Consider the following 24,395-nt stretch of genomic DNA (forward strand, 5'->3'; position numbering starts at 1 on the left):
AATATTGAAAATAAAAATATTTTGTTTGGGTTTGGTTTATTTGTCCAATTACTTTTGACCTCCTAAAATGTGGAGTGTTTGTAAAGAAATGTGTACAATTCCTACAATTTCTATCAGATATTTTTGTTCAAACCTTCAAATTAAACGTTACAATCTGCACTTGAATTCTGTTGTAGAGGTTTCATTCCAAATCCAATGTGGTGGCATGCAGAGCCCAACTCGCGAAAATTGTGTCACTGTCCAAATATTTCTGGACCTAACTGTATGAGCGACCTTAAACGATCGCAAGAGAGGCAAAAATCGTTGGTATGTGAGACGTAGTTCACTTACCAAAAATCGTTGTCTATTCAGTAGCGAGGTTGTTTGTTGTACCTGCGGCGTCACACATCGCTATGTGTGACACCGAAGGAACGAGGAACAACCTTGTACCTGCAGCCGTCCGCAAGGAAGGAGGTGGGCGGGATGTTCGTCCCACTCATCCCCGCCCCTCCGCTTCTATTGGCACGGCTGCCATGTGACGTCGCTGTGACGCTGCACGTACAGCCCCCTTAGAAAGGAGGCGGTTCGCCGGCCACAGCAACGTCGCAGGGAAGGTAAGTCCGTGTGACAGGTGTAAGCGATGTTGTGCGCCACCTGCAGCGATTTACCTGTGACGCACAACCGACGGGGGCAGGTACATTCGCTAGTGATAACGATAGCGATATCGCAGCATGTAAAGTACCCTTTAGTGTTGCCCTTTGACATATATAATATATATATACTAAATATTGATGGGCAAGCATGTAGGTATAGTGTATTAGAGGCATGTAGGCTAGCATTCTAGCCTTACAAACCTTGCTGCTGCTACGTTAACCCAAATGTTCTTATCAGGGCTAATTCAAATCTATTCTATCATAATACTGCTCTTAGCTGCAATTAGTGTAGGGAGAGCTACTGTAAAAGGGATGGTGTATTAGAGGGAAGTAGTTAGGGATTCTAGCCTTACAGTCCTTGCTGCTGCAACCTAAAACCAATGTCCTTTTCAGAACTACATCTATTCTATTCCCTATTGATACTGCTGATAGCTGCATTCAGTTTAAGGATAGTTTTGGATGAAAGGCATATAGGCAGGGTATATTGTTTTATAGTTCTTCTAAAGGTATATTGCGCCTGCAACCTAACTGCATTGGTCAGGGCACAGGTGATGTTATAGTACACGTGCTGATGCAAGGCAGGGATGGCCCACTGGGAATTATAGTGAAGTCTGGGGGCCAAGTACTCCGGGACATCTGCCGCCATGAGGTTGCGTAAAGCCTCAGAGTCCATAAGCCTAAATTGCAACAACTCCAGGGTAAGTAGTCAGGATATGCAAGCATGTAGCACTCTGTGTACTTTCTCCATCTCCACCTGGTTCACATGCAAAGCTTCCTCTTTAATTGTAAGCAACGAGCATTTAAATTCCTACAGAAGTGGGATGGTTACTCTGATTATGGAGTCATCACCGTTCACCATCTTGATCATGTCCTCAAAATTCTGTAGAACTTCACAGATGTCAGACATCCTTGCCCACTCCTTGGTTCTTATGCTGGGAAGCTGATCATAATACCGAGGAGCATGTTGTACTGGTATGCAACTACTGCCCTCTGCTGCTCACAAAGCCTTGCTAATATCTTTAATATGGTTTTCCAGCATGTGGTCATGTGAAACACCAGTCGGGGAGCTGACCCTTGCAAGCACTCCTGCAGCGTTGTCAGCTGTAGTTGACTTGCAGAAATAAGCACACACATGGTGTACCTTTAAAAGTAACCCAGGCAAATCTGGGTAGGTTTTCAGAAAGTACTGAAGTTGAGCACATGGGACAGGCATAGTATATGTGTGAGCGTATCAAGCTTCAGAGCCACCACCAGGTTATGACTATTATGACACACAACTATTATTATTATATATTATTATAGCGACATTTATTCCATGGCGCTTTGCAAATGATAAGGGTATACATAAAAACAAGTGCAACAATTATTAACAGTACAAAACAGACTGGTACAGGAGCAGAGAGGACCCTGCCCGCGAGGGCTCACACCTAGAGATGAGCCACCCCCCATAGAGTTCGAGTACGGTTCGGTTCGTCGAACGGAGGACAAGTTCGTCGAACGTTCGACGAACGTTCGACGAACCAACTCGAACCCCATTGAAAACAATGGCAGGCATACACAAACACATAAAAACACATTATCCATGTACACATACAGTTTTTAAACATTGCCATTAAACTTACAGGTCCCCGCGACGCGTCCTGCGCTCTTTCTCCCGCCGCTTTTCCTTCTGATAATCGCTGCGTCCTCCCGGTAATCAGCACTGATGATAGGACCTTCTGTGATGTCAAAATAGCCATGTGACCAGTCACGTGTCTATTATCTCATTGGCTAAAGACTGGTCACATGGCTAGACGTCATGCTAGGTCCTGTCAGTGCATCTCTTCGGTACATGGTGCTCGATTGAGCATGTCCGTGTACCGGCGAGATGCTCTTGCACATAGTCGGCTTCCCCGTTCCTGCATGTGGGTGCTCTTTACAGAGTCAGCCCACATGCAGGGACTAGATGCCACAGCCGGTGAATAGCGGCATCGGGAATCACGTGATCAGAGCACCGTTGCTATGGTAAGCCGCCTTTCAGTGGTGACGTCACCACTTACAGCCTGCAGCCTCTGCTCACTCTCACTGAGTGATTAGACTGCACAGAGCAGCAGCGTCTTCCTCCCATGCAGTGATGTCTGATGTAGCAGAGCTGCATGGGTTGAATGAGAAAGAAGACAGAAGACCAGGATCTTGGAGGGTTGAGAGGGAGTAATAAACATGGAGTCTCTAACGTGTCTGTGTATTTATTTCTATTAAAGTATTTTTTCTCTGTGTGGTGTCTTTTTTTTAACCCTTTATTGGAGATTCTTACTGGCTGGGTCAAACTTGCCTGACATTAAGAATTTCTGGCTTAATACTAGCTAGTAAAACAAAGCTAGTATTAACTCATTACTACCCAGCGAGCCACCCGGCTTCAGGGCAGCTGGAAGAGTTGGATACAGCGCCAGATGATGGCGCTTCTATGAAAGCGCCATTTTCTGGGACGGCTGCGGACTGCAATTTTCAGCAGAGGGGCCCAGAAAGCTCGGGCCATCCTGTGCTGCGGATTCCAATCCCCAGCTGCCTAGTTGTACCTGGCTGGACACAAAAATGGGGCGAAGCCCATGTTGTTGTTTTTTTTTAATTATTTCATGAAATTCATGAAATAATTAAAAAAAGGGCTTCCCTATATTTTTAGTTCCCAGCCGGGTACAAATAGGCAGCTGGGGGTTGGGGGCAGCTGTACCTGCCTGCTGTACCTGGATAGCATACAAAAATATGGCGAAGCCCACGTCATTTTTTTTTTAGTTTTTTGGCAAAAAAAATAAAAATGCTTCCCTGGATTTTTCATTGCCAGTGAAGGTAACACCAAGCAGTGGAGGTTAGCAGGCAGTAGCTGCTAGGATTACCCTTAGCTAGCAATACAAAAAATGCAGCCGGAGCCCATATATTTTTTTTTAATTATTTATTTAAGTAACTAAAAAATAAAGGGCTTTCCTGTATTTTGATTGCCTGATATCACAGTACTGTAAAAGTAAATCATTAAAAAAATGACGTAGCGCTCCGCAGTATTTTTGATTCTCAGCGCAGATAAAACAGACAGCTACGGGTTGCCACCCCCATCTGCCTGGCGTTACCTTGGCTGGCAATCAAAATACAGGGAAGCCCATTAATTTTTTTTATTTAAAAAAATAGTTAAAAAAAAATGACGTCGGGTCCCCCCATTTTTGATAGCCAGCTAGGGTAAAGCAAACGGCTGTAGCCTGAAAACCACAGCTGGCAGCTTTACCGTGGTTGGTGATCTAATGTGGAGGTCACCCCAGGCTCTTTTTTATAATTATTTTTATAAATAATAATAATCACCAAAAAAAAGTAGGGTCCCCCCAAATTGTATCACCAGCCAAGGTAAAGCGGACAGCTGTGGTCTGGTATTCTCAGGGTGGGAAGGTCCATAGTTATTGGCCCTTCACAGCCTAAAAATAGCAGGCCGCAGGCTCCCCAGAAGTGGCGCATCCACTAGATGCGCCAATCCTGGTGCTTCACCCCAGCTCATCCCGTGCCCTGGTGCAGTGGCAAACGGGGTAATAAATGGGGTAGATACTAGCTGTAAGGTCACCTGACATCAAGCCCAGCAGTTTGTTATGTCATGGCATCTATCAGATACCCGATATCACAAACTGTCAGTACTAACAAAAAAAATAGACAAAAAAAAAATATTTGAAAAAACACTGCCTAAAACATTGCCTCTTTAACCAATTTATTGTAAGGAAAAAAAATAAGGGGGTCCCACGATGACTCTGGACCATCTAGAATATGGGGGGACACGCTCAGGGAACGTATCCCCCATTTTCTAGGAGTGCAGACCCTCCATGTGAGGAGTGTGGGTGGAATGAATCTGCACCCACTCTCCCCGGGTCCACAGTAGCAAAGTCCATGTCGTAACTGTTGCTACCAAAGCTGCAATGCCCTGCTCATGAGGTAAGGGCATGCCTAATCAGGAGAATTATTCTACATTTGCTAATAAAGGTATGTCCTAATATTATTACTATTCTACCCACTATATATTGGGGATAGGATCTTAGAGAAGGAATACCCCTTTAAGTCCAGTTATCCTGCTGAATGAATACTAAACAACAGAGCTCGCTATTTAGACATATTTTCTTGTGGCATATAACGGACTGTCATGTTTGGTAGTCGTTCAGCAGGGCAACTATAAAATCAAATACCTCCATTTGGAAATGTAGTATAGCTATCCTGATCAACTATGTTCCTTACCTCATGAGCAGGGCATTGCAGTAGCTTACAGATGCATGGTTACCGCCACTCACTGTGTTTGAACACAGGAAGCTGAGCTGACAGCCGCTCTGTGCATGCGGCAGCGTCTATTGTGAAGGAGGGGGCCGCGGGGGATCAACGCTGCACAGGTACGGTGGGACACCGGGGAACACCGGTGGGGTTATAGGGGGTGACCTGGCAGGGCCTGAAGAGGAGTTTTCTGTCGCATGTGTCATGGCACATGCGACAGAAATCAGAGGAGTAGGGTGAATGCGGCCGGCGCGCTACCGTGCGCGCGGCCATCTTGGATTTACGGGAGGGGGTCGGGGGGGCACTTTGGCGACAGCGGGGGACCGGGGAGGAGATTTATCTTCCATCTGACATGTTTGTTCATGCCAGATGGGAGAGAAATAATTTTTTACCGGCGCTTTCATTTACTGTAACGTGATCATCGGTATACGGTGTATACCGGTGATCACGTAAGCGGGGACCGGAAAAACTGGCCTGAATCATGATCTCCAGGGTCTCAGCTACCCCCTGAAACCCCGGAGATTTTTTGACGCTGGGGGGCCCTATTCATTTATTTCTGCCTGCTGTTTATAAACGGGACATCAGAATAAGGCTACATTCACACGACCGATCCGTTTTTGCGGTCCGCCAAAAATGGTCCGTTTTTTTTCACGGATGCATCCATGTGGCATCCGTTTCCGTTCCGTGTACGGTCTGTATGTCATCCGTTTGTCATCCGTGTGCCTTCTGTTTTTTTGCGTACCGCAAAAAAACTGAAGGAGGGAAAATACATAAATTTACCCAGGATCCATAGCTTCAACCTACATGGGGCGGTCACATGTTCACTCCAGTGCCATTTTCTACTGCTTTTCACAGCGTAGAGTGTTCTAGTGATTTTCCTGTGCTTGTACACTTCATATCAGTCTTTTCTGTCATTATAATGGCAGAAAGACACATAATGCTTAGCCTTGTATTTAGCCAAAAAAAATAAATAAATTTAAAAAAAATGACGTGGGGTTCCCCCTATTTTTGATAGCCAGCTAGGGTAAAGCAGATGGCTGCAGCCTGCAGACCACAACTGGCAGCTTCACCTTGGCTGGTAATCCAAAACTGAGGGCACTCCACGCTGTTATTTTAAATTAAATAAATAATTTTTTAAAAAAACACGTGGGGGTCCCCCCAAAATTGGATCACCAGCCAAGGTAAAGCAGACAGCTGGGGTCTGATATTCTCAGACTAGGAAAGTCCATGATTATTGGACTCTCCCCAGCCTAAAAATAGCAGGCCGCAGGTGCCCCAGAAGTGGCGCATCCATTAGATGCGCCAATCCTGGTGCTTCGCTCCAACTCATTCCGTTGCCCTAGTGTAGTGGCAAACGGAGTAATATATGGGGTTAATACCAGATGTGTAATGTCACCTGGCATCAAGCCCTGGGGTTCATGAGGTCAGGCGTCTATCAGATACCCGACATCACCAACCCTGTCAGTAATAAAAAAAAATAGATGACAAACATATTTTTATTTAAAAAAACACTCCTCAACACATTCCCTCTTTCACCAATTTATTAGAAAGAAAAACAAATCCACGTCTGATGTAATCCAAGGGGGTCCCATGACGATCCATACCATAGTCAATATCCCAGTCAATGAAGAACAGAATGTTCCATATGGGCTGGGAGAGCAGTGCAGTGACCTGAGCTAACATCAATAGGTCAGCCCAGGTCACTGCAGGGCATGACAAGTGCTGCTGTCAGGAGGATAGCAAGGTACAGTACCTGCGGTGATGGCTGCACTCCTGATAGCAGAGCTGTCACTGCAGGGCATGACATGTGCTGCTGTCAGGAGGATAGCGAGGTACATTACCTGCGGTGATCGCTGCACTCCTAACAACTGTGCTGTCACTGACTTCAATGACCGCCGCCTTCACAAACCAAGTATCGCGGGAGCCTGTGACGTCACCACTAGTCACAGTCTCAGGTCGGCAGTGAGAGGAGATGTGACAAGCGGCAGCCATGGAAGACAGTGACAGCACTGACGTCAGGAGGGCAGGACTTCATCACCGCAGGTTAGGAACTTTACTAATCTCCTGATGGCAGCGCTTGTAATCTCCGCAGCTGCTGACACAGCAGTGTGGGCTGCGGACACCATACAGTGCGGGCAGCTGCGGACACTGTTGAGCGGGCAGCCGCGGGGCTGGAGCTGGAGCGGGACACAGACTGTGTGGCTTTCGGGGATTTTTGCACACGTAGCCAGAGTACACATCGGGTTACTAAGTAAAGCACTTTGCTTGGATACCTGATATTTATCCTGGTTACCAGCTTACCGCAGGCTGCCAGCGATGGCTCCCTGCACACGTAGCTGTGAAAAGCCACGCTTTTGGTGATCGAATTGTTCTCGAACGTAACTCGAACTGCAGAACTTTTAGCAAATCGTTCAAGTTCGTCGAACGACTCGAACACCCCCCAAAATCACTCGAACATGAAATTGGTGAGCCTCGAACCTCGAACATCGCTCATCTCTACTCACAGCCTACAGGGGATTGGTGGAAGTAAAATAGGTGGGGACAGAGCTAGTTGCGCAGTGATGTACTGGACTGAGGCAACCATGTCTGATTTTTGGTTCAGTGGCAAGAGCCACATATCTGTCTGGTCTGTTATACCTTTCAACAACTCTGTTGCACTGTGCTGTTTGTCACCTAAACAAATTAATTTCAGCAAAGCCTGTTGATGCTTCACCAAGACAGTGCTGCAGTGCTTACAGCTTGCAACTGATATTGATGATGTGATGAAAATTCGGAGATGGAGGAGGAGGGGGAGTAAGAACTTATGTCGGAGGTGGAGGAAACTCTGATGGAACTAGGGCCCACAATCCTCAGCATTTGTAGTAAGTGTGCCATGCCAGTGTCTGACTTGGTCCCCACCTCCACAAGGTTCGCCCAGTGTCCCATCAGGAAAACGTAGTGTCCTTGACCGCATGCACTTGCTCAGGAGTTGGTCGTTAAGTAGACCTTCCTAGCAACTGCGTTGGTCAGGGCACAGGTGACGGGGAGACTATAAGCAGATGGATAAGGAATTGGCTAAAACATAGGGAACAAATACTAGTTATAAACTCTGATTGGACTACATTCAGCAGTGTGGTACTGTGGGGATCTGTACTAGGACCAATTCTTTCTAATCAATTTATTAATGACCTTGTGGATGGGATTGAAAGTAAAATGGCAATCTTTCCTGATGATACAAACTATGTAGGATATTAAAAACTGACCTTGACAGTACAATATTACAAAAAGATCTGGATAAGATGTCAGGGTGGGTAGACACATGGCAATTGAGATTTATTGTTGATAAATGAAAAGTAATGCACCTAGGATGGAGTAATCCTACAGCTGCATACACATTAAATGGAGGTAAACTCGGGACTACAGAACAGAAGAAAAACTTGGGTATTTTGGTACAAGTAAGCGGAGCAGAGGTACGTAATGTCAAGCAGCAGCTGGAAAAGCAAACAAGATTTTAGGGTGTATAAAAAGAGAGCTTAGATCTTGTGATCCCAACAGATTGTTATCCCTCTATAAATCTCTTGTAAGGCCACATCTGGAATATGAGATCCAGTTTTGGGCTTCACATTTTAAAAAGGAAAATCAGAAGTTAGAGTCAGTTCAAAGATTATTGCAAGGAATGGAAGGCCTACCATAATATGAGGGGTTGCAAAAGTTGGATTTATTTAGCTTAGAAAAAAAAAGACATCTCAGAAGAGATCTCATGTATATGTATAAATACATGTGTGGTCAGTACAAAGAACTGGCACATGACTTATTCCTTCCAAAGACAATTGTAAGGACCAGGGGGCACTCACTGCGAGTGGAAGAAAGGCGATTCCGTCAGCTAAATAGGAAAATGTTAGTTAAAGTAGTCAGACTGTAGAATGCCCTACCACAAGAGGTCGTAATGGCAGACACTAGAACAACTTTTAAAAAAGGGCTGGATGATTTCCTCAGTATACACAAAACATTGTTGGTTATAAATGATTTAGTGACAAAATTTATAATTGGTGGAGGAAGGTTGAACTAGATGGACCTAGGTCTTTTTTCAACCTATGTAACTAACTATATTATAGGACATGTCCTGGTGTAAGGCGGGGACGGCACATAGTGTAAAAAAGTGGTGGCTGGGGACAGGATGTCCTGAAAAATAAATATGAGAGAGAACCACTAGATAAACATCTAAAAATTGAGAGAGGGCTGCCTGATGGTTCTCCAAAAATTATGAGAAATGGCCTCCTGATGGCCCTCCAAAATTTGTTAGTGAGAAGCGCCTGATGGCCCTCCAAAGTTTATGGTGAGGCCCATCTGATGGCACTCCAAAATTTATGAGTGAGGGTTGTCTGATGGCCCTCCAAAATCTATGACTAAAGGCCACCCGATGGACGTCCAAAATTTATGAGTGAGGGCCATTGATTGTGTACCGCCCCTGGGCTCAGCCGGCTGCCGTGCTCGTCGGTGGGTGGCTCGAGCTCTCCACGGACCCGAGGGTCACGTCGCTCTGAAGGAGGGTTGGCGCTACACGTAGGGACTTTGGTGGGAAGGTCCACGACCGGAGCCGCGGTGGTTTGCAGGGGATTGAAGTTTGTGACGCCACCCACGGGTTGTGGTGAATGGATGGACACCACCACTGCCGTTGACTAGGCTCCCGGGGATGGTGTTGCGCAGTTTGGTGTTGACCCCCTCCGTGGGTAGGGGGAATGATGGTCCCGGGGGCCCGAGGGAGGTGCTGAGGCGCGGGGATGGATGCGTGCTGGGGTGCCGATGCGGTGCGGCGCGCTGCGTGGCCCGAAGGCACTGGTGTACTCACTATGATAAACACGCTGGAGTCTCTGGTAAACCAAACAAGATGGTGAACGGTGCCCACAGCCGGCTGCAGTTTCCCCTTAACAGGTTGGTGGTTTCCGCCTTAATCCTGCACGTCTCTTGTGTAAAAGTTACGACTCTTATGCCTAAGCAATAGTAGTCTGCTCCCCGGCTTGCTATGTGTCAGGAGAGCCCTCTTTGCCCGCAGACACTGGCCCCTCGGGGCTCTATGCCTGGGCGGTGACTTTACCCCTATGGTTGGGCTGTTGTCTTCAGTCAGGTCTTATGTGGGAAATGTCCTAAAGTCCAGTCCTCAATCAGTTGAATTGACTCAGCCCAGTTGTTTCTGGGCTTCGTACTGGGTCTGAGTACCCCTCCTGGTGCTCCGGTTTCCAATCGGTTCCCCGGTTTGGTACCGGCGGGCCACCGCCTGTCCCCGGTCCCTATGGTTCCACCGGCTGTAATCCCAGCTCCTGCAGGTGGCCACCACCATCTGCCTCTTTGCCAGAGGTGACTGGGCTCCAACCCAGACACCTGGTGTAGACTTTGGCAGGCCTGAGCACAGGTCTGCCCTTGAACACTTCACTCCACGGTCAAGACTAGACTACAACTCTTCTGTTTTTCCCGCCTCCGGGCCTGTGAACTCCTCGGTGGATGAAGCCTACCGCCTGGCTCCGCCCCCTGGTGTGAACATTAAACCCGGAGGGAGGTGACAAAGGTTTTGAAGTTTGGCTGCTGTCACCTTACTAAGGGGGAGGGTGTGTGTGTGTGAGACTACCTGGGATGACCTGGCTAGTCCAGGGCATCACAATTGCCATCCAAAATGTATGACTGAGGGCCACCTGATGGCCCTACAAAATTTATAAGTGATGGCCACCCGATGGTCCTCTAACAATTTGTAACAAGTGCCGCATGATGAATCTGTTTATATGGTGGAGGAGGATAAAAAAGACAAACCATGAACCATATATCCTTTTTTGGGTCAGAAGTGGTGCATGGGAATATACCAGAAAATAAAGGAACACTTAACCCTTGCTATGTGTGGGTGCTCTGGGGAACAGGATGAGTTGGAGAAGTTTCCTGCACATGGTTTAGGAATTTTCATTGCTAAAGTTCTCCAAGCAAATAAATGTGATAATTGCTTGCCATTAACAGTAATGCCACAGCTATCTTAGCTACTGGCATTCCTGTGATTGGCAGGCACAGCGAAAAATAATAAATAATGATGTATGGTCAATAAAGCAGGAGAATTCAATTTACTGAGTTTCCCCACGGCTGTCACACTGCTTCCTGGTCATTAAAGCTCCTGAATATGCACTGCTTAACCCACCCACCCTCTGTAACAGTGTATGTGATTGTGTGTGGTTGCAGTCCTACTTCCCCCGCCCACCTTTTGTGCCAGCAATTGTGATTGTTTTCCCTTTCACTAGCTGTCTGGGTCCCCGAAGTGGAGTGTAAAAATTAATAAATAATTGGAAAAAATGTCGTAGGGACCCCTTATTCTGATAGCCAGCTGTCACACAACGTGTGTGGTGAGAACATTCAGACCAACATGCATCTGAAGCACATCAAAAAACACCAGAAAAAGGGGGGTCACCGGGGACACACAAACAAGGGGAGGCCATGGAACTAGTGGTAGGGGTAGGTGGGCACCTCCTCACCTGAACTGCAACTGTCCCATTTCTCCTCACCAGTCCTTATACAGTCTACGCAACTGTCGTCGAACAGGAACCTGGGACCCTATAAAGGCCCTATTGTCACCCTGACTAGTGAGGGGCAAGTAGGGTTCACAAAACCTCTCCGCTGCACTAACAACACACCAGGATAACAAAGACAAACAGGGGAAAATATAACATCAAAAGGAGGAGACAATTTCTCAAGGAGTGAGCCATAGGGTAAATACTCCGCCAGCACACTTGCGCTGGCGGAGTATATGAACCACTCGTAGTGACGTACAACAAAAGAACAATCGAGTGTATATGCAAATGGTAATTTACTATCAAAAAGACACAGAAAACAGCAATAAAGAGAGAGTTAAAAACAACTACCACTGAATCAAGGGGGGCATACACTGTGATACAATAGTACAATATATAAGCTGCCAGTAGCCGTGGGAGAGGTGAACATATGATGGTATTATATTAAAACAACCAAAATAGGTGTGATATGGTAATGGAATCTAATGTTCCCAGTCTCTAGTAGTCGTGGGAGAGGCATGCAGTTGAGGCAATAAATGGTAACAATTAGCCGTGGAGGAGAGGAGTACTGGCTATAGTATGATCCTAAAGTCGTGGGAGAGAGAGGCAATAAAGGCCTAATGAGGAATAACCAACACGCCGGGGTAGGTGGACATTACCGGTACTCTATTCAACTGACAGTTGCAGTGTATAAAAAAGTGGAGTCCGACCATAACCCAGGCATGTGGAGGACCATATAAACAAATTCTAACCAGAGGCTATAAGTTACCAAAGATTACTTAAGCAAGTGCCAAAAAGTTCCTTAGCAGACATATTACCAAAAAATATAAAGTGCAAGTGCATACCAATAACAGATGTCAATGTCAAGGGAAAAATTACATGCTGAAAAAAAAAAAATCACATGCCCACAAATGAAAACCAGCCACTGGCGTCAAGTATATATAAAAATTCACATTATGCACATACCCAGGAAAGAAAGGGATCACCACCAACGCGCGTTTCGCGAGGTGTTGTTGCTTCTTCAAGGAGGAGACCCTATAAAGGTCCATAGTCACCCTGACTAGTGAGGGGCAAGTAGGGTTCACTAGACCTCCCCGCTGCACTAACAACACACCAGGGTAACAAAGACAAACAGGGGAAAATATAACATCAAAAGGATATTGCCTGAGCACAGGAACCAAACTAGTAGAACCTTTCTCAGAGGTGGCCAGGACACAAATGAGTTTGTATCTTCAGCAGATAATGCTGGGATACAAGGCTATTTAAAGCTCAAGGGTGTGACTACTGAGCAGCTGATCACTCAGCAAGGAACTGCTTAGGAAAAGCTGCAGTAGCAAAACTGGCACTTAACCACTGCAGTGCCAAAAGTAATGAAACCCATTTAAATTAAGAGTCAGATGAAAGGCTCCAGTCCAAAGACTGTCACTGGTCTCTAAATGCAGGGAGACAATCGTGACACCAGCACAGATAAAGCAGACAGCTGGAGGCTGCAGCCACAAGCTATATTAATAATAATAATAATAATAAAGTTTATTTATATAGCGCCAACATATTCCGCAGCACTTTACAATCAGGTGAGGGGTTGCATAGACAAAAACAGGAGAAAATATTACATAATTCAACAGCTACAGTAGGAATGAGGGCCCTGCTCAAAAGCTTACAATCTATGAGGAAGAAGGGGGACACAAAAGGTGAAGCACACTTGTAGATCTGGCTGGTCATAGTTATGCTAGTTAATTGGTTACATATCATGATGAATGATCTGGTCTTTAGACAGTAACCTTTTGGGTGCCCTTACGTGCTATTGGTTGTATGTAGGATGTGATGACAGAAATAGGAGAGAGAAGGTTACGAGTAGCATTTAGAAGGTGGGACAGGGGAGAGTTAGGTTAGGAAGTTATTATGATAAGCTTATCTGAAGAGATGTGTTTTTAACGTACGCTTAAAAACTTGGGGGCTGGATATTAGTCGCATTTTTTGGGGTAGTGCATTCCAGAAAACTGGCGCGGCACGAGAAAAGTCTTGGAGACAGAGGTGTGAGGTTCGTATTATGGAGGATGTTAGTCTAACATCATTTGCGGAAAGAAGGGGGCGGGTGGGATGATAGACAGATGAGGGATGAGATATATGTTGGTGCAGAGCTGTGGAGAGCTTTGTGGGTGAGGAATATGAGTTTGTATTGTATTTTGTAGCTGATAGGTAGCCAGTGTAGTGAATGGCACAATGTGCAGGCATCGGTGATGCGACTGGACAGGAATATGACCCTGGCTGCTGCATTCAAGATGGATTGGAGAGGAGAGAGTTTCAGCCGAGGGGGACCTATCAATAAAGAGTTGCAGTAATCCAGGCGGGAATGAATAAGGGCGACAGTAAGGGTTTTTGCAGTTTCGAAAGTGAGAAATGGTCGGATTCTGGAGATGTTTTTGAGATGCAGGTGACATGTGCGAGTGAGTGATTGTATAAGGGGAATGAAGTAGAGTTCTGAGTCAAATATGACCCCAAGATAGCGAGCATGCTGCTTGGGAGTAATGATTAAGTCATCGAAGATAATTGAGATGTCGGGTGTAGGTTGGTTAGTAGAGGGAGGAAACACAAGAAACTCCATTTTGGAGAGATTCAGTTTCAGATAGAGGGAGGAAATGCTTTGAGAGACAGCGGACAGACAATCCTTGGTCTGCTGATGGTTTGTCCAATAAGGGCGGTGTATAGAGAGAAGAGGAGAGGGCCCAAGACTGAGCCTTGAGGAACCCCAAAGGTGAGGGGGAGAGGAGTGTCGTAGGAGCTGGCAAAATAAACGGTGAAGGAGCGGTCGGAGAGATAGGAGGAGAACCAGGCGAGAGCGGTGTCCTGGAGGCCAATAGAGCGGAGCGTGGTTAGGAGAAGTTGGTGATCCACAGTGTCAAAGGCAGCTGAGAGATCCTAGAGAAACAATAGGGAATAGCGGCTGTTAGATTTTGCTGTTAATAGATCATTTGAGTCTTTGATGAGGGCCATTTCGAAACCAGATTGAGCGGGATCAAGAAGTGAGTTTTCAGATAAGTAGTGGATTATTAAAATAAATAAATAATAATAAAAAAAAATGCGGTTCCCCCCATATTTGATACTAGCCAGTATAAAGCCACACGGCTGTAGGCTGGTATTGTCAGGATGGAGAGCACCACATTATGGGGAGCCTACCACCCTAACAATATCAGCAGGCAGCCGCCCAGAATTGCCGCATCCATTAGATGCGGCAGTGCCGGGACTCTACCCAGCTCATCCCGAATTGTTGCGGGGGGCAATCGGGGAAATAAGGAGTTAATCATGGCAAGCGTCTCCCCGAGATACCATCCATGATTAACTGCAAGTGAAAGTAAACAAACACACACAGCGGAAATTCCTTTATTTGGAATAAAAGACAAAAAACACCCTCTTTCACCATTTTATTAAAATCCCCAAATACCCCTCCAGGTCCGAAGTAATCCACACAACACTGTCAGCTCTGCTACATGAAGATGACAGGGAGTGATCTCTCCACGCAGCAGCTGAAGTGAGCCGCGCTGTCACCAGACTTCACTCTGCAATGTAGATGTCAAGATTACCAAATCTGCCTATGTTTTCAATAGAGCCAGTGGCTCAATGGATAGAGCTCCCGTCTAAGAAGCATTAGTTCACGAGTTGCCGTCCCGGTAAAAAAAATATTAATTTATTTATATTTATAATTTAATTTAATTATGCACTGAGGGGAGGAGCCGGACATCAGCTGTGAGCCGCGGGACACACCTCTAAAATCGGAACAGTTCACGAAATGAGGCTGCATTGCTCTCTCTCTCTCTTTCTCTCTCTCTCTCTTTCTCTCTCTCTCTCTTTCTCTCTCTTTCTCTCTCTCTTTCTCTCTCTCTTTCTCTCTCTTTTTCTCTCTCTCTCTTTCTCTCTCTTTCTCTCTCTCTCTTTCTCTCTCTCTCGCTCTCTCTCCTCTCTCTCCTCTCTCTCTCTTTTTCTCTCTTTCTCGCTCTCTCTCTCTCTTTCTCTCTTTCTTTTTCTCTTTCTCTCTTTTTCTCTCTTTTTCTCTCTCTCTCTTTTTCTCAGTCTCTCTTTTTCTCTTTTTCCCTCTCTCTTCTATCTCTTCTCTCTCTCTCCCGCTCTCTCTCTTTTTCTCTCTCTGTCTCTCTCTCTCTTTCACTCTCTCTTAATCTCTCTCTCCTCTCTCTCTTTTTCTCTCTTTCTCGCTCTCTCTCTCACTTTATTTTTCTTTCTCTCTTTCTCTCTCTCTCTTTTTCTCAGTCTCTCTTTTTCCCTCTCTCTCTCTTCTATCTCTTCTCTCTCCCACTCTCTGTCTTTTTCTCTCTCTCTTTCTCTCTTTTTCTCTCTCTCTTTCTCTCTCTTTTTTTCTCTGTTTCTCTCTCTCCCTCTCTCTCCTCTCTCTCTTTTTCTCTCTCTCTCTTTCTCTCTCTTTTTCCCTCTCTCTCTCTTCTCTCTCCCCCCTCTCTCTCTCTTTCTCTCTCTCTCTTTCTCTCTCTTTCTTTCTCTCTCTCTCTTCTCTCTCTCTTCTCTCTCCTCTCTCTCTTCTCTCTTTTCTCTCTCTCTTCTTTCTCTCTCTCAGACCTGGCGATGATCAGCTGATGCGGTCATTTGACGGAATCAGCTGACACTATAAGTTGAACGGTGAGGCCGGCTTTTTACCGCCCGGCCGGCTAAGTTATCAGCCGATGCTATCGGACCGGAGTCTGCACAGAAGTGTGTAGTTTATTGGGGGGGTTTTGCACTGATTCCTCAGCTGATTGTATAAAAGCCGTTTATACAATCAGTTGCTGTGTCATGTGATTCAGGCCCTTGAACCTGACACATCATCTGATCGCTTTGCCTTCCAGCAAACCGATCAGATGATATTGGATCCGGATTGGATGGCACAGGACCCTTGACCTAGGATTACTACGGAGGGGGGTTCTTTATTTCAATAAAGATGGAGTCACTAATTGTGTTGTGTTTTGTTTCTAATAAAAAAAATTTCTGTGTGTTGTGTTTTTTATCTGTACTAGAAATTCATGGTGGCCATGTCTAATATTGGCGTGACACCATGAATTTCAGGCTTAGGGCCAGTTGATAATATACAGGTAGCCCTAACCCCATTATTACCCAGCGAGCCACCCGTCACCAGGGCAGCTGGAAAAGTTGGATACAGCGCCAGAAGATGGCGCTTCTATGAAAGTGCCATTTCCTGGGGCGACTGCGGACTGCAATTCGCAGCAGGGGTGCCCAGAAAGCTTGGGCACCCTGAGCTGAAAATTCCAATCCCCAGCTGCCTAGTTGTACCTGGCTGGACACAAAAATTGGGCGAAGCCCACGTCATTTTTTTATTAATTTTTTCATGAAATTCATGATATATTTTTTAAAAAAAGGGCTTCCCTATATTTTTGGTTCCCAGCTGGGTACAAATAGGTAGCTGGGGGTTGGGGGCAGCCCGTAGCTGCCTGCTGTACCTGGCTAGCAAACAAAAACATGGAGAAGCCCACGTAATTTTTGGGGGGGTCAAAAAACTCCTGCATACAGTCCTGGATGGAGTATGCTGAGCCTTGTAGTTCTGCTGCTGTCTGTCTGTATGGAAGAGAGCAGAAAGCAGCTGCAGAACTACAAGGCTTAGCATACTCCATCCAGGACTGTATGCAGGAGTTTTTTGCCCCCCCAAAAAATGACGTGGGTTTTGCCATATTTTTGTATGCTAGCCAGGTACAGCAGGCAGGTACGGCTGCCCCCAACTCCCAGCTGCCTATTTGTATCCGGCTGGGAACTAAAAATATAGGGAAGCCTTTTTTTTAATTATTTCATGAATTTCATGAAATAATTTAAAAAAAAAATCGACATAGGTTTCGCCCCATTTTTGTGTCCAGCCAAGTACAACTAGGCAGCTGTGGATTGGAATCCGCAGCACAGGTTGGCCCGAGCTTTCTGGGCGCCTTTGCTGTGAATTGCAGTCCGCAGCCACCCCAGAAAATGGCGCTTTCATAGAAGCGCCATCATCTGGCGCTGTATCTAACTCTTACAGCAGCCCTGAAGCTGGGTGGCTTGCTGGGTAATAATGAGTTAATACTAGCTTTGTTTTACTAGCTAGTATTAAGCCAGAGATTCTTAATGTCAGACAAGTTTGACCCGGCCATTAAGAATCTCCAATAAAGGGTTAAAAAAAAAGACACCACACATAGAAAAAATACTTTAATAGCAATAAATACACAGACACACTAAGAGACTCCATGTTTATTACTCCCTGTCATCCCTCCACGATCCATGGTCTTCTGTTTTCTTTCTCCTTCAACCCATGCAGCTCTGTTACATCAAACAGCACAGCATGGGAGGAAGACGCTGCTGCTCCGTGCAGTCTAATCACTGAGTGAGTGAGCAGAAGCTGCGGGCTGTAAGCAGTGACGTCACCGCTGACAGGCGGGTTGCTAGAGCAACGGGGATCTCTGTTATTCACCGGCTGTGGTAACCAGTCCTTGCATGTGGGCTGACTCTGTAAAGAGCGCACACATGCAGGAACGGGGGAAGCCGACCATGTGCCAGAGCATTTTGCCGGTACACGGAGATGCTGGAACGATCACCGCGTACCAGAGAGATGCACTGACAGGACCTAGCATGACATCTAGCCATGTGACCAGTCTGTAGCCAATGAGATAATAGACACGTGACTGGTCACATGCTATTTTGATGTTACGATAGGTCCTATCATCAGTGCTGGTTACCGGGAGGACGCAGTGATTATCGGAAGGAAAAGCGGCGAGAGACAGAGTGCAGGACGCATCGCGGGGACCTGTAAGTGTTATGGCAATGTTTATTAACTGTATGTGTACATGTATAATGTGTTTTTATGTGTTTGTGTTTGCCTCCCATTGTTTTCATTGGGGTTCGAGTGGTTCGTCAAACGTTCGTCGAACGGAGCCTCCGTTCTACGAACTGAACTCGCTAGAGGGTTGGCTCATCTCTACTGGGGAGAGAGCCTGAAGGAGATGTGAGGGAAGAGGGTCACTGGTGCAGGTTGTTGGGCGGGAGGAGGCGAGGAGACGCGTCACTTCTTCTGGGACAGGCTCAAATATAGATAGTGAGCTTGAGGTGCGGGATAGGAGGGGATCCGGGCTCTGAGGGGATTTTTCAAAGATTTCTTTGCGGATGTCGTTGATTTTTTGCAAGAAGAAAGTGGCCAGATCATCAGAGCTTAGGTTGGTGACCGGGGTCTGTGCTTTAGGGCTCAGGAGGGAGTGGAAGGTTTCAAAGAGTCGTTTAGGATTGCTGGCTAGTGAAGTGATGAGAGTGGTAAAGTACACTTGTTTAGCCAGATGAAGAGCAGAGTTATAGGTTTTGAGCATGAACTTATAGTGGATGAAGTCTTCAGCTATCTGGATTATCTTGGCTGTGTTTCAAAATACGAGAGATCCCATGCATTTTTTTTAATTATTTAAGTAATTAATTTAAAAATTGTTGTGAGGTCCCCCCAATATTGAGGTGATATAAGGGGTTAATGACAGCTGTGATTTGTCAAAAAATCACACCTGTTATTGAGACCAAGGTTAGTAATGGAGGTGGTCTATGAGACCCCCCAGTACTAACCCTGTCAGTCAAAAGAAATAAACACAAAACACAGAGAATTAGACTTTTTTTAAAAAAAAAATCCTGTTTCTCCAATTTATTAAGTCCCAAAATACCACTGCAGGTCTGACGTAATCCTCACCACAATGTCCAATTACTGTCCCACAACCCCAGCTCTGCTACATCTGAGGTCATAGTGCATGGTCACATTAGAAAATGTGACAAATCACTACTGCCTACGGGACTCATTGACTGAGCTGCAGCTATGACGTTTGTGAGTTCACCGAATTTCATAGCTAGGGTTCCCACGATACCGCAGCTGTGACCTCAGTTGAACCCACCTTAGGTTAACTCCTTGAACTCAGTGACCTCACCTCCAGTAAATTCAATGAAGTCAATGCCGAATTACCAGATTAGGAGATTTGCATTCTTTGAATATTTGGTTTCAGATATTTCTGCATCTCCTGGCAGAAAACCACACTGAATCTGCATCAAAAACACATGCGGTTTCAATGCATTTTTCTGCCAGGAGATGCAGATTTGGTGCAGAAATTTAGCAAACCAAATACTCAACTCGTGCACACCCTCTAATCCGATAATCTGGCATTGAGTTCAATGAGTTCAACTGAGGTCACCGCTGGTGTTCCCATGGTACCCCAGCTGTAACCTCAGGTGAACTGACCTCAGGTGAAATAAATGAACTCAGTGACCGCACCTAAGGTGGACTCAGCTGATGTAAGTTCACTGAGTTCAATGCACTTTTCTATCCTTTGCAGTATTTTTACAGCCCTACCAGGTCTACTTCTCAGGACCTCCAGATAATTAAGTTTCCCATTGACTTGCATTAGGTTCATTATTCGGTATGAATAATAGAAACTATTCAGCACAAAGAATCTGAACCCTAATATTTGACTATTTGCCCATCTTTAATTAAATGTATAGTGTACTGATAAATATAAAATAAATAATACCTAAACGTGTGAATTTTAAGGGCAAATTATAGTAGCATATGTATCATTCTTTTTTGTATTGACAAAGAAATACACAGTGAACTTTGAGAACTGATACATGTTAATGATGAATTATAATGCTAATTTAGAGTAGTTATGCAGGTGCTGTAAAATGAGCATTTAGGCTTATGTGGTTTGGCAGTTGTTGTTTCCTCGATACAACAAGCTGACGTGAAAATGCAAAAGTATTCTCCTTGGCCAATAAACTGAGTGAGTCACAAAATTATATCATTGATGTACATTCCATGTGGTTCACTGACTTTATGAAAAAATGTTACAAATCAAAACTTACTGAAAATATAACTGATAATATATAACTGCAGACTTATTGTGCAGCCTATTTTAGGATATTAGTAGGGGAGCATTTAGTTTTACTCCTAAATTCATTGCTAAAATACACTTATAAAAATATTAACTCTTTCTGCATGTACACCAGAATTGGGACTATCTTTAGTTGTGCTCTTATTTTTTACAGCATTGCTCAGTATTCTTTTTAGTTCTTAGTAGAGATGAGCGATGTTCGAGGTTCGCCAATTTCATGTTCGAGTGATTTTGGGGGATGTTCGAGTCGTTCGACGAACTCAAACGATTTGCTAAAAGTTTGGCAGTTCGAGTTACATTCAAGAACAGTTCGATCACCAAAAGCGTGGCTTTTCACAGTAAGTATGTGCGCACGTTTCGTATCTGCATGAGACCTGCATCCCCAGCACAATCCCTCTCTCTTTCCTACTCACCGATCACGGGCGCCTCGCTGCACGGCTGTCACAAATCTCCGGCGGCTTTTCCTTTTTGAAAATGGCTGCCACTTCATTATTCAATCAGGTATTACGTGCCTTCCCCACCCACCGGCGCCCCTGATTGGTTGCAGTCAGACACGCCCCCATGATGAGTGACAGCTGTCTCACTGCAACCAATCACAGCCGCCGGCGGGCATGTCTATATCGTGCAGTAAAATAAATAAATAAATAATAATAATAATAAAAAAAAAAATGCTGTCCCCCCAATTTTGATACCAGCCACGATATAGCCACATGGCTGGAGGCTGGTATTGTCAGGATGGAGAGCGCCATGTTATGGGGAGCCCCCCACCCTAACAATATCACCCAGCAGCCACCCGGAATTGCCGCATTTATTAGATGCGGCAGTCCCGGGACTCATCCCGAATTGCCCTGGTGCGGTGGCAATCGGGGTAATAACGGGGTTAATCATGACAAGCGTCTCCCCGAGACACCTTCCATGATTAACCTGTAAGTGAAAGTAAGGAAACACACACAGCGAAAAATCCTTTATTTGGAATAAAAGACAAAAAAAACATCATTTACCTCTTTATTAATCCCCAAACAAAAATCCAGGTACGAAGTAATCCACACGACACTGTCAGCTCTGCTACATGAAGATGACAGGGAGCCCCGTAGAACACGAACGCTTTGTATCCTCTCCACACAGCAGCTGAAGTAAGCCGCGCTGTTACCAGAGACTTCACTCTGCAACGCAGACGTCAAGATGACCAAATCTTCCTATGTTTCTCATTACTGCCAGTGGCTCAATGGTTAGAGCTACTGCCTAGGAAGCATTGGTTCACGAGTTCAAGTCCCGGCCGCCCCTATAAAAAATTTTAATTAATATTTATTTATAATTATAATTTAATTTAATTTAATTATGCACTGAGGGGAGGAGCCGGACATCAGCTGTGAGCCGTGGGCCACACCTCTAAAATCGGAGCAGTTCACGGAATGAGGCTGCATTGCTCTCTCCTCTCTCTCCTCTCTCTCTTCTCGCTCTCTTTTCTCTCTTTCTCTCTCTTGTTATCTCTCTCTTTCTCTCTTTCTCTCTCTTTCGCTCTCTTTCTCCCTCTCTCTTCTCTCTCTCTTCTCTCCTCTCTCTCTTCTCTCTCTCTTCTCTCCTCTCTCTCTTCTCTCTCTCTTCTCTCTTGTTCTCTCTCTCTTCTTCTCTCTCTCTCTCACTCTCTTTCTCTCTCTCAAACTCTCTTTCTCTCTCTTTCTCTCTCTTTTTCACTCTTTCTCTCTCCTCTCTCTCTCCTCTCTCTCTTCTCTCTCTATCTTTTGTTCTCTCTCTTGCTCTCTCTCTCTTGTTCTCTCTCTCTCTTTCTTTCTCTTCTCTCTCTTTCTCTCTCTTCTCTCTCTCTTGTTCTCTCTCTCTCTTGTTCTCTCTTCTCTCTCTCTCTTGTTCTCTCTCTTTCTCTCTCTTTCTCTCTTTCTCTCTCTCTTTCTCTTTCTCTCTCTTTCTCTATCTTTCTCTCTCTTTTTCTCTGTTTATTTCTCTCTCTCCTGTCTCTCTCCTCTCTCTCTTCTCTCTTCTCTCCTCTCTCTCTTCTCTCTCTCTTCTCTCCTCTCTCTCTTCTCTCTCTCTTCTCTCTTGTTCCCTCTCTCTTTCTCTTTCTCTCTTTTTCTCTCTGTTTCTCTTTCTCTCTCTCTCTATTTCTCTCTCTATCTATTTCTCTCGCACTTTTTCTCTGTTTCTCTCTCTTTCTCTCTCTCTCCTCTCTCTCCTCTCTCTCTTCTCTCTCTTTCTCTCCTCTCTCTCTTCTCTCCCTCTTCTCTCTTGTTCTCTCTCTCTCTTTCTCTCTATCTCTTTATCTCTCTCTCTTTCTCTCTCTTTCTCTCTTCTCTCTCTCTCCTCACTCTCGTCTCTCCTCTTCTCTCTCTTCTCTCCTCTTCTCTCTCTCTTCTCTCTCTCTTCTCTCTCTCTTCTCTTTTCTCTATCTTTTCTCTCTCCCTCTCTCTCTTCTCTTTTCCCTCTCTTTTCTCTCTCTTTTCTCTATCTTTTCTCTCTCTCAGACTTGGCGATGATCAGCTGATGCGGTCACCTGCCCGAATCAGCTGACACTATTAGTCGAGCGGTGAGGCCGGCTTTTTACCGCTCGGCCGGCTAAACTATCAGCTGCTGCTGGCGGACAGGAGTCTGCACAGAAGTGTGTAGTTTGTTTTTTTTTTGCACTGATGCATCAGCTGATTGTACAAAATCAGCTGCCATGTCATGTGATTCAGGCCCTTTAACCTGACACATCATCTGACCGCTTTGCCTTCCAGCAAACTGATCAGATGATATTGGATCCGGATTGGACGGCGCGGGACCCTTGACCCAGGATTACTGCAGAGGGGGATTCTTTATTTCAATAAAGATGGAGTCAGTAATTGTATTGTGTTTTATTTGTAATAAAAATATTTTTCTGTATGTTGTGTTTTTTTTTTCTGTACTAGAAAGTCATGGTGGCCATGTCTAATATTGGTGTGACACCATGAATTTCGAGCTTAGGGCCAGTTGATAATATACAGCTAGTCCTAACCCCATTATTACCCAGCGAGCCACCCGTCACCAGGGCAGCTGGAAGAGTTGTATACAGCACCAGAAGATGGCGCTTCTATGAAAGTTGCAATTCGCAGCAGGGGTGCCCAGAAAGCTTGGGCACCCTGCGCTGTAGATTCCAATCCCCAGCTGCCTAGTTGTACCTGGCTGAACACAAAAATTGGGCGAAGCACATGTCATTTTTCTTTTTAATTATTTCATGAAATTCATGAAATAATTAAAAATAATAAGGGATTCCCTATATTTTTGGCTCCCAGCCGGGTACAAATAGGCAGCTGGGGGTCGGGGGAAGCCCGTTCCTGCATGCTGTACCTGGCTAGCATACAAAAACATGGTGAAGCCCACGTCATTTTTTGGGGTGGCAAAAAGCTCCTGCATACAGTCCTGGATGGAGTATGCTGAGCCTTGTAGTTCTGCAGCTGCTGTCTGCTGTCTGTATGGAGGAGAGCAGACAGCAGCTGCAGACCTACAAGGCTCAGCATCCTCCATCCAGGACTGTATGCTGGAGGGAGAGGCAGGGGGAGCAGAACTACAAGGCTCAGCATGCTCCATTCACTAGCGTATGCAGGAGAGCAGACAGCAGCTGCAGAACGACAAGGCTCAGCATACTCCATCCAGGACTGTATGCAGGAGTTTTTTGCCCCTCCAAAATATGACGTGGGCTTCGCCATATTTTTGTATGCTAGCCAGGTACAGCAGGCAGGTACGGCTGCCCCCAACCCCCAGCTGCCTATTTGTACCCGGCTGGGAACCAAAAATATAGGGAAGCCCTTTTTTTTTAATTATTTCATGTATATCATGAAATAATTAAAAAAAAGATGATGTGGGCTTCGCCCAATTTTCGTGTCCAGCCTGGTACAACTAGGCAGCTGGGAATTGGAATCCGCAGCACAGGTTGGCCCGAGCTTTCTGGGCCCCTCTGCTGCAAATTGCAGTCCACAGCCGCCCCAGAAAATGGCGCTTTCATAGAAGCGCCATCATCTGGCGCTGTATCCAACTTTTCCAGCAGCCCTGAAGCCGGGTGGCTTGCTGGGTAATAATGGGTTAATACTAGCATTGTTTTACTAGCTAGTATTAAGCCA

This window comes from Anomaloglossus baeobatrachus, chromosome 6 (assembly GCF_048569485.1).
Source record: "Anomaloglossus baeobatrachus isolate aAnoBae1 chromosome 6, aAnoBae1.hap1, whole genome shotgun sequence".
Taxonomy (NCBI): domain Eukaryota; kingdom Metazoa; phylum Chordata; class Amphibia; order Anura; family Aromobatidae; genus Anomaloglossus; species Anomaloglossus baeobatrachus.